The sequence below is a fragment of the Bufo bufo genome, chromosome 1 (assembly GCF_905171765.1).
Source record: "Bufo bufo chromosome 1, aBufBuf1.1, whole genome shotgun sequence".
In the NCBI taxonomy this organism is placed as follows: domain Eukaryota; kingdom Metazoa; phylum Chordata; class Amphibia; order Anura; family Bufonidae; genus Bufo; species Bufo bufo.
Window position 1 is genome coordinate 234,120,056 of NC_053389.1, and position 20,621 is coordinate 234,140,676.

The following is a 20,621-nucleotide window of genomic DNA, read 5'->3' on the forward strand; positions in this document are numbered from 1 at the left end:
AGGACTAGCGGATGCAGTATAGAGGCAAAGTACACAGTTCTTGAATCAAACAGCGGTGTTTATTCACACATTGGTGTATAACAAAATGCAGATAAGGTGTATCACAAAACGCAGGTGGCTTGGTGTTTATTCACACACAAGGAAAGTCCATAAACAATAAAAGTCACCTTTTCTCCTGGGTGTTAATTCACACCCTGTTAGCAGTTCAGCCTCATCAAGTCCATAGGCGGCCTGTTTGCCTTTAGAGGGGCCTTCAGCCTGACTCTAACCTCAAATCCCAGCATAGCCCTTAGTTCACAGCACACAGACTCCTGAGCTCCACTGTCAGAGGGAGGTAAATCCACCACACCTGGCAGCGCTGGCTGGTTTTTATGCCTGGCAAAATCCAGCCTGGAATATGGGGAGTAGTCACCCACCCAGCACTTTGACTACTCCCAGTAAGAGCCATCCCAGATCAGCTATGACAGCCATGCTAAATTTCAAGGTGTCAATTAGCAATAGCTGCTGCTGACACATAAAATACCGGCTCTTACTTCACCGAAGCCAGGAACCTCGGTGACACATACCTTCCATCCACGATGATTCCAGGTACCTTCTTACATACCCCTTCCCCCCTTTGTTCAACCCTGAGCTGGTGAACACCTGCCATACAGTATACCCGGGACAGGGCATCCGCGTTTCCCTGCAACCGGCCTGCCCTGTGTTCCACAGAGAACTTAAAGTTCTGTAAGGACACCTGGTGACTCAGGCATTTCTCTCTTTGGCCTGGCTCATCCACTTGAGAGGGGAGTGGTCAGTCACCAGGCGGAACTTTCTCCCCACCAAATAGTAGTGGAGAGACTCGAGTGCCCACTTGATAGCCAGGCACTCTCTCTCCACTATACTATACCTGGTTTCGGCTGGGGTGAGCTTGCGGATTAAAAAGACAATGGGATGCTCCTCCCCGTTGACTTTCCGAGAGAGTACAGCACCGAGGCCTACTTCGGAGGCATCTGTCTGTACCATAAACTCCCAAAACCGATGACCCGCACAGGGCCGACTTCAAAGTGGAAAAAGCCTCTTCCGCCCACTCATCCCAGCGAACCATCACTGATTTTTGTCCCTTCAAGAGCCCTGTCAAGGGCGCGGCTATAGTGACAAAGTGGGGAACAAATCTCATGTAATAGCCTATCATTCCTAGGAACGACTTTACTTGTTTAGTGATGACAGGTCAGGGAGAATTTCTTATCGCCTTTATTTTGTTTACTTGGGGTTTGGTCTCCCAATGACATACCCCAGGTATTTTGTCTCCTCTAACCCTATCGCACATTTTTATGGGTTAGCGGTTAGTCCAGCTTTTCAAAGGGAGTCTACTACAGCCTGCACTTTGGGCAGGTGACTTTCCCAGTCGGTACTGTGGATGACAATATCGTCCAGGTAAGCCAAAGCGTACCGATGATGTGGTCGCAGCACAATGTCCATTAGCCTTTGAAAAGTGGCGGGGGCGCCATGCAGACCAAAGGGTAACACCTTATACTGGTACAGGCCCTCCGGTGTGTGATGAAGGCTGTTTTCTCTTTGGCAGCCTCCATTAAGGGTACCTGCCAGTACCCTTTGGTGAGGTCCAAAACAGAAAAATACCAGGCTTGTCCTAACCTCTCAATCAGCTCGTCTACCCGGGGCATGGGATATATGTCGAACGTAGATACCTCGTTTAATTTTTGAAAATCGTTACAAAACCGCAACGTCCCGTTTGGTTTGGGCATCAGTACTATAGGGCTGGTCTCCCTATCCATCCACGGTTTGAGTAAATTCACATGGTACACCTGCTCCGGCTTAATTCACATGGTACACCTGCTCCGGCTTCCGCCGCCCTGGCTGGTGAACCTTTTCGAGTAGCTCGCAGGGTCCCTGCCACCTAGCCAGTAACTTACTGCCCACTGTCTGTACCAGAACCAAAACCCGATCTCCCAGGTTAAAGATCCGGACACAAGCCTGCTGATTATACACCCGACTTTGAGCTCGCTGAGCTGCCTCTATATGTTCCTTTACCAGCGGCAACACGGTTTCCATAAGTTCCTGCAACTTTGATGGCCAGTTCGCAGTGTTCGCCAGCGAACACATGCAGGCTGCCATGTTTAGTAAGGTTAGACTCACCCGTCTGGCGATGCACAGGTAAGTCCTTACCTGTGCCTTTGCCGCGAGCCAGTCTGAAATCAAATTCGGTCACCGGGAACAGTCAGTTCCGAGAACAGCCGTCGGGGGCCTTCATCGGGCTGTTCTCGGAACTGCCTGCTCCCGGTGACCGCATTTGACCAGCACTTTGACTACTCCCAGTAAGAGCCGTCCCGGATCAACTATGACAGCCATGCTAAATTTCAAGGTGTCAATTAGCAATAGCTGCTGCTGACACATAAAATACTGCCTCTTACTTCACCGAGGCCAGGAACCTTGGTGACACATACTTTCCATCCACGATGATTCCAGGTACCTTTTTACACTACTATAATACTGCCTTCTATGTACAAGAATATAACTACTATAATACTGCCCCTTATAGTATGTACAAGAATATACTGTTACTACTATAGTACTGTCCCCTATGTATAAGACTATAACTACTATAATACTGCCTCCTATGTACAAGAATATAACTACTATAATACTGCCTCCTATGTACAAGAATATAACTACTATAAAACTGCCCCATGTACAAGAATATACGTAACTACTATAACACTGCCTTCTATGTACAAGAATATAACTACTATAATACTGTCCTCTGTGTACAAGACTATAACTACTATATCACTGCCTCCTATGTACAGGAATATAACTACTATTATACTGGTCCCTATGTACAAGAATATAACTACTATAATACTGTCCTCTGTGTACAAGACTATAACTACTATATCACTGCCTCCTATGTACAGGAATATAACTACTATTATACTGGTCCCTATGTACAAGAATATAACTACTATAGGGAAAAACGATTTGGTGGCTTTGGACTCCCCGATATTCGCTTTTATTACAAAGCTTCTCAGCTAAATAGAGGACGTGATTTGCTGGCGGGTCAGCCGACGTCAATGTGCTCCCGGCTGGAATCTGCCCTTTTATCCCATAGAGAAAAGCTCATTATATGGGGAATCCGCACTTGCTTATTCAACACTGCCAATATATCCCCGCTATCGAAAGGCATGTTGACTGAGTGGTCCAAGATGTACATAACTAAGGAGTTGAGATTTTCCCAGACAGACCTCCCATTGCCCCTCTTACAAGCCTACCTCCATGAGGACAAAAAAATCCCATCGGGCGTTTGGGCCTCCCTCCAGGGTTTCACGTTGGGAGACATCAGAAGTCCAAACGGAGATCTGGATAGGAACGCTATCTTAGAACTGCCCCAGACGAGAAGTGGCCCGTTCCTTCATCTGTTTAGGTTCCAAAATGACATTAGAAAGATCAGATTACCCCTTCCTCCTGATAACCACCCCCCCCCCCCCCCCCCCCCCCACACACACACACTTGGCTGGAGAGGAAACTAGTCTCACAACTTCCCAATAACAAAGCTTTGTCCACTATGTACAAAGAGCTTCTTTCTTCCGCACCTCCAGCCCTCCACTACTTAGATGCTTGGGAACAGGACCTTGCCACTACGTTATATGCACCTGAAAAAGCTGCGATATTGGCCAACTCACATTGTTTTTCGTGTTGAATCACAATCCAAAAAAACTCATATAAACTTTTAAGACGGTGGTATAAAACCCCAGTTTTTCTACATAGATTGAACCCAGATCTTCCAGAGAATTGTTGGAGGTGCGGAACAGAACCAGGTACACTATTACACATTTGGTGGACTTGCCATAAGATACGTTCTTTCTGGTCCCAAATTGAGCGGTCCATTAATCAGATCTGCACCCCACAACCACTGATACAGCTAGACCCAAAGCTGATCTTGCTCTGGTGCCCTAGTGTCTATCTCATTCCTGTTCTGGAAATGTGACTCCCCTCTCTTTGTGGAAGCTTGGATTGAAAAGACAGACCAACTTTACAGGTTCGAGTAACTTGCCTCCTGGGAGTTGGGCTCCCGTCAGAAATTCATTGACATCTGGGAACCATGGAAACAGTTTAGGAAATTTGTATAACCTTCTTAAGACCATCATGCACTCCCCCCCTAGTCTTCTCCCTTTTCCCCCTCACTGTTTGTCTAACCCTGTCTGTTATGAGTATGTGAATGTTCCTATTTGATTCTATTGATGTAACTCAAAACATGGCGACATAACTAAGGATATACTTGCTTCCCTCATACTGATTAAGGGACTTGCATTGTCTAGATCAGTGGTGGGCAACCTTTTTTTTCAACTGAGCCAAATCTCGCCAAAACCACGATTGAAATTTATTTTGAGAGCCACATTTTTAAAACCGAAAATACATAGGATGGTACACTGTTTTTAGTTTCAATAAGTTTTTATTGAGAATATTGTGCATGCAAGTATCCACATAGGTCGGGTACTGTGGGACTCTTTGCACCGGCCCTGTCACGTGGACGTGACCAGAGCCTGTGCAAGGATTTTTTGGCAACACAAGCGAAGCTACATCTCGGTGACCCCCTTCTCCCCCCGCCCCGCCTGCAGCTCACCTGGTCCTGGTTCTGTCTGCAGCAGCTGGCTTCTCCTCGGTGTGGTCCTGATATCTTCGATCTGGTTTGAGGACTGTACTTTTCGCCATATAAGATGCACATAGGTTTTAGAGGAGTATAATCAGAAACAATATTTTCCATTATACCTCAGGTCAGACCAGCAATCAGACCCCCAATGTTAATCATACCTCAGATCAGCCCCCTATATCAGCAGTCAGCACCCCATCCATCATGCCCATGTCAGCCGTCAGCCCCCATCCATCATGCCCCCATGTCAGCCGTCATGCCCCTATGTCAGCCGTCAGCCCCCCATGTCAGCACCCCATCCATCATGCCCATGTCAGCCGTCAGCACCCCATCCATCATGCCCATGTCAGCCGTCAGCACCCCATCCATCATGCCCATGTCAGCCGTCAGCACCCCATCATGCCCATGTCAGCCCCATCCATCATTACCCCCCATGTCAGCCATCAGCCCCCCATGTCAGCCATCATGCCCCCCATGTCAGCCATCATGCCCCCCATGTCAGCCGTCAGCACCCCATCCATCATGCCCATGTCAGCTGTCAGCCCCCATCCATCATGCCCCCCATGTCAGCCGTCATGCCCCTATGTCAGCCGTCATGCCCCTATGTCAGCCGTCATGCCCCTATGTCAGCCGTCAGCACCCCATGTCAGCCGTCAGCCATCAGCCCCCCATGTCAGCACTCCATCCATCATGTCCATGTCAGCAGTCAGCCCCCATCCATCATGCCCCCCATGTCAGCCATCATGACCTTATGTCAGCCGTCAGCACCCCATGTCAGCACCCCATCCATCATGCCCATGTCAGCCGTCAGCACCCCATCTATCATGCCCATGTCAGCCATCAGCACCCCATCATGCCCATGTCAGCCCCCATCCATCATTACCCCCCATGTTAGCCATCAGCCCCCCATGTCAGCCATCATGCCCCCCATGTCAGCCGTCAGCACCCCATCCATCATGCCCATGTCAGCTGTCAGCCCCCATCCATCATGCCCCCCATGTCAGCCGTCATGCCCCTATGTCAGCCGTCAGCACCCCATGTCAGCCGTCAGCCATCAGCCCCCCATGTCAGCACTCCATCCATCATGTCCATGTCAGCCGTCAGCCCCCATCCATCATGCCCCCCATGTCAGCCATCATGACCTTATGTCAGCCGTCAGCCCCCCATGTCAGCACCCCATCCATCATGCCCATGTCAGCCGTCAGCACCCCATCCATCATGCCCATGTCAGCCGTCAGCACCCATCCATCATTACTCCCATGTCAGCCATCATGCCCCCCATGACAGCCGTCAGCCCCCATCCATTATGCTCCCTAATGGGGGACAATGTTGGAGTCTGCACCATCGGGGGGGTGACATGATGAGGGACAATGTTGAAGTCGGTACCTGATATATCACTGGGGTCCGGCTGGAGTGGGGTCGGTCTGGTCCTGGCTCCAATCTCAGCTGGCTCTGCCTTAAGGTGTCTTCTCCAGAGTCCAGACTAGAGTCCAGCAGGGTCGGCCAAGTTCCAACAAGTCGTGCCTCAGTGTTACTCTGTGACTGTGTTCTTCTGCTGCCAGCCTGGAGGGGCAGCTTTTACAGGTCATAGCAGACAGAGCAGCTCCGCCTCCTCGCCTCCCTCCGCCGCGGCCCCACTGACAGTCAGTGACGCCTCCTTTGGCCTGAGCGCCGCACGGCACACATGTAGGCAGGACAGCCGCAGGCTGCAGCCCCCGAGAGGAGGGAGGGGAGCGGGCGCCCGGCACACAGAACAGTGCTCCAGACTAAAAAAAAATTCCAAGTAGCCATTGGCTCCTGAACTGAAAAATTTAGGAGCCAAATCAAATTTTTAGTCGCCAAATCGAAACTGAATCAAAATTTTGGTATCGTGACAACGCTACGCCGATCAGATCGGCGTAGGGTTGTTTTGAAACCAAAATTTTGATTCGCTTTCGTCACCATAAAAAAGTATTGTGATACTCAATACCGTGCAAAAAAAAAAAAACAACAAAAAAAGCTGCGTGCATTTCGCATTTTAGGAAACATTCGGCCCATAATAGAACAGTCCTATGCTATTTTTTGGGGTGACAAGGTGACTAAAAAGGCTATGTAATATGTTTATTTATTTATTGTTTATATATTTTATATGTAAAATTGGGAAAGGGGGGATTTAAACTTAATATTTTAAAGTACTTTCACATTAGCGTTTTTCATTTCCGGCACTGAGTTCCGTCACAGGGGCTCTATACCGGAAAATAACTGATCAGTTTTATCCCCATGCATTCTGAATGGAGAGTAATCCGTTCAGGATGCATCAGGATGTCTTCAGTTCAGTCATTTTGACTGATCAGGCAAAAGATAAAACCGTAGCATGCTACGGTTTTATCTCCGGCGAAAAAAAATGAAGATTTGCCTGAATGCCGGCTCCGTCATTTTTCCCTATAGGAATGTATTAGTGCTGGATCCGGCATTCAAAATACTGGAATGCACCCGCACTAAATCCGGACCCATTCACTTCTATGGGGCTGTGCACATGAGCGGTGATTTTCACACATCACTTGTGCGTTGCGTGAAAATCGCAGCATGCTCTGTTGTGCGTTTTTCGCACAACGCAGGCCCCATAGAAGTTAATGGGGCTGTGTGAAAATCGCAAGCAAGTGCGATTTTCACGCATGGTTCCTAGGATGAAAGTCTATTCACTGTATTATTTTCCCTTATAACATGGTTATAAGGGAAAATAATAGCATTCTGAATACAGAATGCTTAGTACAAGGTCAATATAATAAACATTGGTGGTGCAGTGCGCCCCCCTCAATATAATAAACATTGGTGGCGCAGTGCGCCCCCCCATCACCCCAATATAATAAACATTGGTGGTGCAGTGCGCCCCCCTCAATATAATAAACATTGGTGGCGCAGTGCGCCCCCCCCATCACCCCAATATAATAAACAGTGGTGGTGCAGTGCGCCCCCCTCAATATAATAAACATTGGTGGCGCAGTGCGCCCCCCATCACCCCAATATAATAAACATTGGTGGCGCAGTGCGCCCCCCCTCAATATAATAAACATTGGTGGCGCAGTGCGCCCCCCCATCACCCCAATATAATAAACATTGGTGGCGCAGTGCGCCCCCCCTCAATATAATAAACATTGGTGGCGCAGTGCGCCCCCCCATCACCCCAATATAATAAACATTGGTGGCGCAGTGCGCCCCCCCTCAATATAATAAACATTGGTGGCGCAGTGGGCAGTGCCAATGAGGGTTAAAAAATAAAAAAATAATTAACTCACCTCCTCCAATTGATCGTCTCCTGTTCTTACTTCTTTCTAGTTTCTTCAGGACGCAGGACCTGTGGTGACATCACTGTGCTCATCACATGATCCATCACCATGGTAATGGGCCATGTGATGAGCTCAGTGACGTCACCACAGGTCCTGAAGAAACTAGAAAGAAGTAAGAACAGGAGACCGGTAGCTACCTGATCAACTGGAGGAGGTGAGTTAATTTTCTTTTATTATTTTTAACCCTCATTGGCACTTCCCACTGTGCCACCAACGTTTATTATACTGGGGGGGGGGGCGCACTGTGCCACCAACGTTTATTATACTGGGGGGGGGGGGTGGCGCACTGTGCCACCAACGTTTATTATACTGGGGGGGAGGGGTGGCGCACTGTGCCACCAACGTTTATTATACTGGGGGGGAGGGGTGGCGCACTGTGCCACCAACGTTTATTATACTGGGGGGGGGGCACTGTGCCACCAACGTTTATTATACTGGGGGGGGGGGGGGGCACTGTGCCACCAACGTTTCTTATACAAATACAGGAGGCGGGTGCCGGAATCAAATAGCCGGCACCCGACCTTTGTGACAGGGAGCTGCGATCAGCGGCAGTTAACCCCTCAGGTACCGCACCTGAAGGGTTAACTCAACTGCAGCGGATCGCAGCTCCCTGTCACAGAGGTCGGGTGCCGGCTATTTGATTCCGGCACCCGCCTCCTGTATTTGTATTAACAGGTCAGTTTTCTTCATTGGTGGCGCAGTGGCCACAGCCCCTCCCCTCCTCCTCCTGTCTCTTCTTATTGGCAGCGGCGGGGGCAGCAGCAGCACAGGGGGGAGGGAGAGACTCCTCCTGCGCTGCTGAGAACGATCATCTCCTGTGCCCGCCGCTGTATTGAGCAGAGCTGCGGCGGCGGGTCCAGTCGCTAATGGCATCTGGAGCCCTGCAGAAGAGCCGCATTAAAGTGTGTAAAGAGCCGCATGTGGCTCGCGAGCGGCGGCTTGCCGACCACTGGTCTAGATGATAGAGAATTTTTGATCTTGTGATGTCCTATCTCTAATACCCGAATTCTTCTGGGATGTACCGCACCTAGCCATGTCTGATATGAATACTATTGTTGATTGCTGTTTACTTTGAACACTTGTGACAATAAAAAGAAAATTGGCAAAGAATATAACTACTATAATACTGCCTCCTATGTACAAGAGTGTAGCTACTACAATACTGCCCTAAGTATAATAATATAACTACTATAACAGTGCCTCCTATGTACAGTAATATAACTTCTATAAAGCAGACTTCCCCTGGATTTCCTAGCTGGCTTCTGCAGATAAAGGGAGTGATTTGTTAGGGAATTTTTGTTGATGTTCTATGTACTAGCTGCCTGTTTGTCCTCTTCAGTTTGTCTAGTTATATCTAAATTCAGAATTTTGTCATTCGGCAGATTTGGAAAGCTAGCTGACAACTCCTGACTACCGTGGAAGTTATGTTGGTGGCCATATAGATTGTCACCCGATTTCCCCAGAAAAATAACAACTTGATTGATTTGGACAACAGGAGATTTATGATTTTAGTGTGGTCACTCAGCTTTCCTATTGATGTTGAAAGGTATTTAAAAAGGACCTTTTAGATATCTTTCTGTTTCACTAAATAATTGCATTCGTCATGTAATAACAATTCAGGAGCGTCTTTTCATATAACACTTTGTTGTTAAGTTCCTGACTTAATGCTAGTAGAAATATATAAATAGATTTGCATCTGGGTGTTACCAGCCAGTGCTGCCAGTATGAGACTGTGCAGGGACACATACCCAACTGGTAACCCAGTTGCAGATTCATTAATAAACGTCTAGTAGAAATAATTGAGGAACATAAAGACAACATATTGTCATAAAAATAGATGCTCAAGCATACATGAGGAATGCAAGCAGTTACTGCAGTGGACGCATTTGGAGTGGCCCCAACGCTAACCTTGTTCCCCCCAGACAGCGTTGAGGTGTCACCACGTGTTGCTGTTCTCCGGAAGGGATGGTAAGGCGTGGTGTACCCCAATGGGAAATAAGTCCAGAGAGTTGGGGTCTGCAGTAAACCAGGGTGCTTCTTTATTGTAGAAATTCAGGTACAAAACAATACAGGAGAGGCATTGGGCTGGCTTCTCCAGTCTCCTCCCTGGCAGAAGAAGGGTCTGATGATGAGGAAAGGCCTGGGCTAGCTGTCCCTCTTTCTCTTCAGAAGGCGGGTACCCTGGTCCAAGGCTGGGAATCCAGGGTCTGTGGCAGCATATCCCAGTCTTCTTCTGGTCACTCAGTAGTCTGGCAGAGTCTCCTCCCTGGCAGAAAAAGGGTTTGATGCTGACGAAAGGCCTGAGCTAACTGTCCCTCTCTTAGGAGGCTGGCATCCTAGTCAAGGGCCCACGGTCTGTAGCTTAGTAGTCCAGGTGGCTCCTTGGTCACAGGGCTAGTGACCCATGGTCTGTGGCTCAGCGTCCCCATCTCAGTGTCTTCTTCTGGTCACTCATGCAGACTGCCATGAGTCTCCCCTCCAAGCACTGGTCCCTAACTGCACAACACTAGGGGCTCTGACTGCTCTCCTTATATACAGTTTCTAGCTAGACTAGAACCTTCTAGTGGGAGAGGTGGAGTTGAGAAACTCAGCACAAACAAATACATTGTTTCAACTCCCGTCTGGTATAGACTTACATTAGAGCTTCAATGATACTCAAAGGCAATGACAGAGCAGTTTTTGCAGACAAAAACAAGTTTCCAGACATAACAACATGGCTAAAACCAGACATTTATAAAGGTCAGTTTCACGGACGTTCTTGTGACAGGTGCCAGGAGATCAGTGAGACTGGCAACACGTGGTTTGATCTGACAGATTCCTTGTGGATTCATTTGTGTTTGTGTTGTTTCTGGTATGGACACACCCCTTGCTTCAGGTGTTGCTTAGGTGGTCATTTATCCTTCCCTGTTTATTGTGGCTTTTCCCACTATGCTGTGCGGTTTATAGCTTCAGTCTGGTTTTGGATTGCTAGTGTGTGGATTTTGGCGGAGTTCCTGAGCTTCCTTAGTCATTTGAGGTTAAGTGTATTCTTTTATTTTTGTTTATTGTTCGGGTTATCTTGTGTTGCTCCTTTCCCTCTGATTTGTGTTTAGGCCTGAGGGAGACTCCTGTTCGTCCTACCATTTGTCTCTTGTCCTGACATTAGTACCAGGGTGCTACAGGGTGAATTAGGACTTTAGGTTCCTGTGTATGAACTCACCTACCTCTGGGGTCAGTTCATACTTGCAGTCAGTCAGGACTTTGATTAGGGTTTCTCTAGGAGGTGACCAGCTCCTTTCCCTAGTTTCCAGGCCTTTTCCCCTCACCCCTTTCCCTCCTACATTCAGTGTGTGTTTCCCTCCCACACCGAAATGTGACAGTCAGGTTGTCTGCTTTTTGTGGTAAACAAGTCTGTGTTTTTCCCTCTAAAACATGGTGGTAAACAAGTCTGGGTTTTCCCTCCAAAACATGGTCTTCTTTAAACCCTATGGCAGCTGTGGAAAATTACCTGCTTCTCAAACAAAGTCGTAACAGTCTCTCAGCATTCATTAACCCTTTCCACAGAGCCATGTAAATACATTGATAATGAACAGAATATATATCACAACATATATATAAAATGCAGTAACACAGTAATAAACAGTATAAGTTAACCCTTTCAAGAGAAATAAAGTAAGACGTTTTAACTTTGCATAGGGGATATAGACAAATGTGCTCAAATGTCCAAATGTCAAAGTATCCCTGCTCTATGGAACTACATTACTAATACAGACCTGTCAGAAGAGGTGACAGGTGCTCTTTAAATCTTCAGTGTTAGGGCTCATGCATATGATTGTAGTTTTGGTCCACATCCGATCTTCATTTTTTGCAGATTGGATGCGGACCCATTCATTTCAATGGGGCCACAAACAAAATGGACAGCACACCATTTCGCGGCCCTGCAAAAAAAAAAGAACTTGTCCTATTCTTGTCCGTTTTTCAGACAAGAATAGGCAGTTCTAACATGGGGCAGGATTTTGCATATACGCAATTTGCGTAGCGCAAAAATGGCTACGGCTGTGTGCATAAGTCCTTATACAGTCATATTCCTTTTTCTGTCTGCTAGTTGTTTGTCTGAGTCATTTCATTACTGCAGCTCTAGCATTCAATTCATTTAACAAGCGACATACACAATCCAGTCCCATTATTATGACCACTTTCTACTTTTGTCAGTGTGTAGCTCATGAAGGAAGTCACATGTGGTGAGCCGGCTTGGTGGGTATATAAGGGGTGAGATAGGCTGTCTGCACACATATCCCTCGTTGCTGTCATAGGTAAAAGATTTATCAGAGTTGCAAAAAGGGATGATTATTGGCTTTCTTCCCAAGGGTGGCGGTATTTCTGAAACTGCGCAGTTCATGATCTCTTCATGTGCGGCTGTGGTGAAAATGTATCGTGAGTGGTCAAATTGCACCATTGTGAATAAGTGACATGGAAACTGCGGAGCATCACGTGCCACTGATGCGAGAGGGCAGACCGACACTCTACAGTGGAGCAGCTTTATGCCAAAATGAACCAGCGGCTACCAGACATGTGTCTAATACAACAGTTCAGCAAACCCTTCTGTGTATGGGGCTCTGAAGCAGACGGATGGTCACTGCACCTTTGCTACGAGGTTGCATTGGCAGAAAAGGCTTAAATTTTCGCTGCAGTATCAGAATTGGACCTCTGCTGATTGGCAAAGGGTTGTCTTCTCCGATGAGTCACATTTTCTTCTTCATGGAAAGGATGGACGTTGGGATGTCAGATGAGAAACATCAGAGAACAAACACCCTGCAACCACTGCTGGAGGAACACAAGCTGGTAATGGCACTTTATGGTCTGGGGAATGCTTTTGTGGCATTCCCTGGACCACTCATCCATGTGGAAACCACTCTCATCTGATTTGGGTATGACTCCATCCTTGCAGATCATGTACATCTATACATGCTGATTGTCTTCCCTGGGGAGGATAGGATCTTCCAGCAAGACAATGCAACATGTCACACGGCTAAAAATGCCTGACATTGGTTGGAAGAGCATGACCAAGATTTTTGAGTACTACCCTGACCCTCTAATTCTCCAGACTTTATCCTAACTGAGCATCTGTGGGACCCCCTCGATCATTGTGCTTGCTCTATGGATCCTCCCTCACGCACCCTCCAGCTAGGGTTGTCACGATACCAACATTTTGATTTGATTTTGGTACCATAAAAAAGTATTGCAATACTCGATACTATTTGATACCACGCGAAAAAAATAAAACACCAAAAAAGCCATGTGCAATCCGCATTTTTTGGAACGTCCGACCCATAATAGAACAGTCCTATCCTATTTTTTTGAGGGGGACAAGGTGACAAAAAATGGCAAATCTCGTGTTTTTTATAAAAAAAAAATCTGTTCCGGTATTCACTGCATAGGAGATATTTTTTTATATTTTATTAGTTTGGACTTTTTCGAACGTGGCGATATGTAATATGTTTATTTTTTATTGTTTATATATTTTACATGTAAAATTGGGAAAGGTGGGTGATTTAAACTTAATATTCTGGTGTTTTTTCAAACCTTTTTTTTAACTTTAACTTTTTATTTAATAACTATAAGCCCTCTTAGGGGGCAAGAACCTGGGATCTTTTAATCCCTTGTCCTATTCACTCTAATAGAGATCTATTAGGGTGAATAGGATTTCACACTGTCCCTGCTGCCCTGTGCTTTGTGCACACAGCAGCAGGGAGCTTACCATGGCAGCCAAGGCTTCAGTAGCATCCTGGCTGTCATGGTAACTGATCGGAGCCCCTCGATTACAGTGCTGGAGTTCCGATCGGAAGCTGCAACTGCACCACCAATGAAGAGGGTGGGAGGGGACCCTGTGGCCACTGCCACCGATAAAGATAATACTGGGGAGGGTTGGGGGGGCATTATAGTCAATAGGGACGGAGCGGCAGTCCGGGAGCACACGTGAACTAGCGACAGGACGGATCCGACAGGCTGTTCACCCGCCGGAACAGCCTGCTGGACTTCCCTGCCGCTAGTGTGAAACTAGCCTTATATACATATATGTGTGCGTGTTTGGGGTTTATATACATATATTTTTATATGTGTGTGTAGTGTGTAATTTCCTTATATGTGTGGTTTTATGCATGTGTGTTTATATAGTGCAGTTATATACTGTATATATGAGCTGAATGCACTGGAATGCAGGACATACCAAAGTTAAAGAAGGGAATAATAGGAAAATGTAAAGGAGGCTGGAATGTTTTCTCTAAATATGTGTATTTATATCTGTCTATCTATCTATCTATCTATCTATCTATCTATCTATCTATCTATCTATGAAGATACAAAAGTTCAGGGCAGCACACCTGATGAAACAGCCAGTAACAAGGGGTGCCAGCGGTATTGCACCTAACCAAGGTGATAATCAATAAAAAATGAATACACCGCAGCACTTCCAATAGGTGAAAATAGTGGGATCCTTTTACTCACCAATGCAACGTTTCGGTCCACTTGCTGGGACCATTTTCAAGCCTATTGGAAGTGCTGCGGTGTATTCATTTGTTATCTATCTATCTATCTATCTATCTATCTATCTATCTATCTATCTGTCTAATTTAATACATGTGTCTGTGTGTTAATACATAAATGTGTAAATATATGTGTATATTATATGTATATAATTGTGTGTGTATATTTATACACGTGTGCTTCCTGTTTATACACATATGTATATATTTCTATGTGTGTTTATATACATATACAGGTGAAACTCAAAAAATTTGAATATCGTGCAAAGTTCATTTATTTCAGTAATGCAACTTAAAAGGTGAAACTAATATATGAGATAGACTCATTACATGCAAAGCGAGATATTCCCAGCCTTTATTTGTTATAATTTGGATGATTATGGCTTACAGCTTATGAAACCCCAAAGTCACAATTTTGAGGTGCCCTTTGCTCAGGGGGTATGGATTAATTAGCTGACTAGAGTGTGACACTTTGAGTCTAGAATATTAAACCTTTTCACAAAATTCTAATTTTAAGCTGCATTAATGCAATTCCTTTTAATTTGCATTACTGAAATAAATGGACTTTTGCACGATATTCTAATTTTTCAAGTTTCACCTGTATATGTGTGCAGTTATGTATGTGTGTATATATATATATATATATATATATATATATATATATATATATATATATATATATTACAAATATGCACATATATAGAAATAATAATATATATATATATATATATATATATATATATATATACGATATATATACACACACGCACATAAGTATATGCTTATAAACGCAGGGACACTGCTGTCAAAGAAGTGGGCGATATGCATAGTATATTAGAGAACTGACAATTTGTCAGAAAGGGGGGGTCTCCTCAATAGTAATATCTGTAACAGTACGTACAAGCTGCATAAAATAAATGAAAAATATCTTGCTTTAGGATAATATACTGTAAATATATATACACACACAAACAAATCTCCATAGACAGACACAGACGAGACAAGTGGTACTTACAGAGCAGGTGATGATCTGAACCTCAGGACCAGGCTGTGCTCTCATATTCCTTATATACCCTGTGCAGGAGCAGTTATGCTCACACACACACACAAGAGCTGGTGCACTCACTCACAGCAGAACTCGCTCTCCCTCTTAAGTTTCATTTCTCTCTCCTCAGCCAGGAAAGTGAAACTAAACATGAAAATGCAGCTTCAGTGATCGGAGTCGCAGCAGAATGCAGGAAAACTGCAGATGACACCAGCCTTGAAGACCAGACACTTTTTATCTACCATATTTATCGCTTTATAAGATGCACCTAGGTTTTAGAGTAGAACAATAAGAAAAAAATATTTTCCATTACACCTCAGGTCAGACCAGCAATCAGACCCCCAATGTTAATCAGACCTCAGCTTACAGCCCCGATCAGACCCCCAATGTCAATCAGACCTCAGATCAGACCCCCAATGCCTCAGATCAACCCCCCAACCTTCAGCCATCTATCAGCCCCCATATGTCAGTCAGCAGCCCCCAATGTCAGCCAGCAGCCCCCATATGTCAGCCATCAGCCCCCATATGTCAGCCATCAGCCCCATATATCAACCCCTATATGTCAGCCATCAGCCCCCAGTGCAAATAAAATAAAAAAAACTCACTTACCTCTCCTGCTCCTGGACACCACCGCTCCTCACCATCACGATCCTCTTCATACTGCTGTCGGCTGTTTATAGTGGCGCACAGTGTGAGGTCACAGAGCACCCTCACACTGTGCGCAGCCCTGCACAGCAGAGCCGAGGACCAGGGAGCGGTGAGTACACAGCCTTCACCGCTTCCCGTTCCTTCCGGTTCCTCCATAATGGAAGCGCTTTATTAGTATTCGCCCCATAAGAGACGCAGGGGCATTTTTGTCCCCACTTTAGGGGGGACAAAAAGTGTGTCTTATGGGGCGCAAAATACGGTATTTTGTGTATTGGTTTGTATTATATCTTTTTATTAGTAGAGATGAGGAAGATATGACAGCCTCGCCAATAAAGAAAGAACACATTTTCACATGGATTTACTTATGTATATAATGTTGACTGGACAGCAAACTGACCTCATGCACACGATCGTTGTTGTGTTCCGTGTCCGTTGTTTCGTTTTCCGTGATTTTCTGCGGACCCATTGACTTTCAATGGGTTCGTTGAAAACTCGGCTAATGTACCGTTTGTCATCCGGGTCCGTGATCCGTGGTTCCAGTCCGTCAAAAAAATATGACCTGTCCTATTCTTTTTTTTACTTTCCTTTATGTCTGGTGATCCTCCAAAAATAAAGGAAGACACACGGAAACAAAAACGGAAACGGATCACGGAACAACGGAACCCCATTTTGAGGAACGAAACACAACAACGGTCGTGTGCATGAGGCCTAAATTGGTGGAATAGGTGTTGGACCTTATAACTTAGGCAGTGTTCACACTTGTGTCAAGCTTTCCATTTTTCGGATCTGTCAGAATAGAAAAATTAAAAAAATAAAATGTATCCGTTTTATCTTCAGCATCAGTTGTGCGCAGTTTTCATCAGTTTTTGTCAGTCCCATCAGGTTTCAGTTAATTTTGACGGGAGAAAAAGTATAGCAGGCAGGAATTTTTCTCTGGTCAAAAGTAATTGACGGAACTGACAAAAACTGAAGCAAACTGAGGGCAACTAATGTCCAAATGGACGGATCAGAAGAAAGAAAGCTCAATGCATATGTGAACATAGCCTTAAACCTGCAGGATCTTCACAAAGTAAACTTTCTGGGAAAGTTGGGTGATAATTAGGGATGAGCGATTCGCATAAAACTTCGTTCTAATACTGTATGGAGCAGGAGCTCCGTACAGTATTAGGATGAATTGGCTCCAATGAGCCAAAGTTATTAATGAAATTTATGAAATAACTTCATAAATCAATTTCTACTGTAAAAAAGCATTTCCCGAACTCAAAGTTTTATGCAAATCGACTTCAGATGTTTCATCCGAAGTCGATTCGCTCATCCCTAGTGATAATGAATATGCCTTCATTAAACACTTTATTTAGGCAGCTTTACTCCCCAGCAGTCTGGGAAAGCTTTTGAGGGAGCTTTAATAAAGGCTATGGCAAAATAATTATTTTTTTAACAATTTGACAGAAGTGTGTTTTCTGGAAATGTTTCCATAGGAGTAAGTGCCCAGCAAGAATACATTATACAGCGTATTCACCTAAAGGCCGGGCCAGGACTAGGAGGTGAATAACAGAAGAAGCAGCTGGCTTGTTTCTTTTCTTCATATCAGTGACTCATTTATATTTGCCCATCACAATGTGACTTATTCCAGGCAGTGTAAGTATGAAAAGAAATGAAGTACATGAAACAAAAACAAACAGTACAAAAAACATGATAATGAATGAGAGACTGGTATACAAGGAGAGAGGACCCAGCCTGCGAGAACTTACCATCTAAAGCCTCTTGCACACAAACGTTTTTTTTTCCGTTTCCGTTCCGTTTTTTGCGTTCCGTATACGGAACCATTCATTTCAATAGATCCGCAAAAAAAATGAAAGGTACTCCGTATGCCTTCTGTTTCCGTATTTCCGTTTTTCCATTCCGTTCAAAAATAGAACATGTCCTATTATTGTCCGCATAACGGACAAGGATAGTACTGTTCCATCAGGGGCCAGCTGTTCCATTCCGCAAAAAAAACGGAATGCACACAGACGTCATCCTTATTGTTTGCGGATCCGTTTTTTGTGGACCGCAAAATACTGAAAAAGCCATACGGTCGTGTGCAAGAGGCCTAAAGGGAGGAGGATGAGAGACAGTAGGTGAGGGTGGAAGCTGATCAAATGGTAGTGTAATAGCAGCAGGGTTATTGTAATTTGTAGGTGCAGTGTCCCACTCAGTGATGGTCGTGGGCCCCTATTGTTGTGGAAATTTTATTATGCGGACATTTTATCTTAGGATGTGTGTGTGTTTTAAAGATTGTCACCTGTCTCCCCCTATGTCGGATTTAACCGAAGAACGCTCTATCAGAGGGTACTTGGGTTGAATCGGGACCAGTGGTAAAACCGTCAGTATGAAAACCTTCTTATACAGGGATGGGATGTGTGCATTGCACTGTCCAGCCACGTTGATGCCCTCCCCTGTCCTCTGACAAGTACCTGAACTTTCTCATCTTCCTGTGTCATCACTTCCTGTATCCTTGTCACATGAAGTAAGTGGTCGGGTGATGGGCCAGCAGCTTTCTATTGTTACTGTGACTAAATAAAAGGTGAGCAGACTGTGGAGGAGGGGCAGTTGCTCAGAAGAACTCAAGATGGTAACACCTATGTCTGAATCTGACTGCGGTTGAGGGATTTACCTTTCCTTACACAAAGCCTGATGCGAGCGGATTTCTAATATTAATATTTCTACAACACTATATAACCTTGATCATATGTATACCAAATGTATTGTTGTATCAAGCTGTAATTCCTCATAGCAGGCTGTTTTAGTGTTATTACATCTATTCACCCCTAGGTGGTGCTGGCACCACTTATATATATCAGAGGGTTTGCTAATACAAGAGAGAACAGAGAGGAAGTAGAACAGGAGAACAGTAGAAGAAGGAGGAAGTAAGTGATGCGTGAGGAGCAGAACAGGACAAGTCCAGGATGTTGCTGCCTTGGCTATGGCCAGGCTGAGGGAACATGGAGAACAGTATTACAGTTACCTAGCACAGACCAGAGTGAGTGACGGATATAGAGAGAGTCTAGTGGAGATAGAAGCAGCATTAGCTCATGGACTCCACAGCACCAGTGACCGGGAGAAGCTTAAAAGCGCCTGAACACAACCGGACGACTATACGCGTGGTTGTCCATTACCACATTCCTCTATGGACATTGTGGATCAGAGTTTAGGAAAGCATCCTGGACAAAGAATGGAGCAGAGGTTTTTGTCTGCCGTTAGGGAGACCACCCTGTGGATTGCTAATTACAAGTAAGAAGTTATTATATCCATGTCACGAGAAGGGGATGGGAGGGTGCAAACTGACTCCACCCACTCCTCTGTCCCTGCCTACTTGCACTTACCTGTCCTAGGCAACAGAGCGCAACTAGGCGGCGATCCCTAACCTGCGTAAGTGCGGAGGGACAAACAAACAAGCAAACAGAGAGAGGTCGAATAGCAAGATCAAAACCAGGAGGTCAAGGCAGTACAAGGGAAAAGGCAGAAGCAAAGTCAATGAGCAAACCGAATGTCAATACCAGGAGATTCAAGTCGAACAAAAGTAGTAAGCAAGAGACTTAGGCTACTTTCACACTAGCGTTCGGGTGTCCGCTCGTGCGCTCCGTTTGAAGGGGCTCACGAGCGGTCCCGAACGCATCCGTCTGGCCCCAATGCATTCTCAATGGAGGCGGATCCACTGAGAATGCATCCGCCTGCCAGCGCTCAGCCTCCGCTCAGTGAGCGGACACCTGAACGCTGCTTGCAGCGTTCGGGGGTGTCCGCCTGGCCGTGCGGAGGCGAGCGGATCCGTCCAGACTTACAATGTAAGTCAATGGGGACGGATCCGCTTGAAGATGACACCATATGGCTCAATCTTCAAGCGGATCCGTTTCCCATTGACTTACAATGTAAAGTCTGAACGGACCCGCTCAGACAACTTTCACACTTAGAAAATTTTCTAAGTTTTAATGCAGACGCATCCGTTCTGAACGGATGTGAACGTCTGCATTATCGGAGCGGATCCGTCTGATGAAACATCAGACGGATCCGCTCCGAACGCTAGTGTGAAAGTAGCCTAAGTCAAGTAACGAGCTGAAGTTTAAATACAAAGTCCAAATGCAAACCGAATAACCACAAGGTATAGGACCTTAATCACAGGCAACCTGTGGCCAGCAGGCTGCCTGTTAAATAGGGGAGCGAAGGAGTCATGTGACGTGGCCAGCATCACATGACTCATCCCCCTGCACACTGCTGAGCGCTCAGACTTTTCGTCGAACTTACGGGAGCGGAGGACGCCGGCCACTGTATATATGGACACTGCACAGTACCACTTCTCTTGTCCTGTATACTGGATGTAATTCTCAGTATCTGCTCTTATTCTGTATATATGGACGCTGCACAGTACCACTTCTCCTGTCCTGTATACTGGGTGT

At 45.7% G+C, this 20,621-nt stretch overlaps 1 protein-coding gene across 2 annotated transcripts in view; it reads right to left on the minus strand.

Annotated features, from left to right (window-relative positions):
• The window catches only part of USP18 (ubiquitin specific peptidase 18), a 41,734-nt gene extending 26,085 nt beyond the window's left edge, over positions 1-15,649 (minus strand). For both annotated transcript variants that reach the window (XM_040436997.1, XM_040436990.1), the window contains exon 1: positions 15,511-15,649. The gene's annotated coding sequence lies outside the window, so the exon portion shown is untranslated. The remainder of the gene's footprint in view (positions 1-15,510) is intronic.
• Between the last annotated feature and the right edge of the window lie 4,972 nt (positions 15,650-20,621).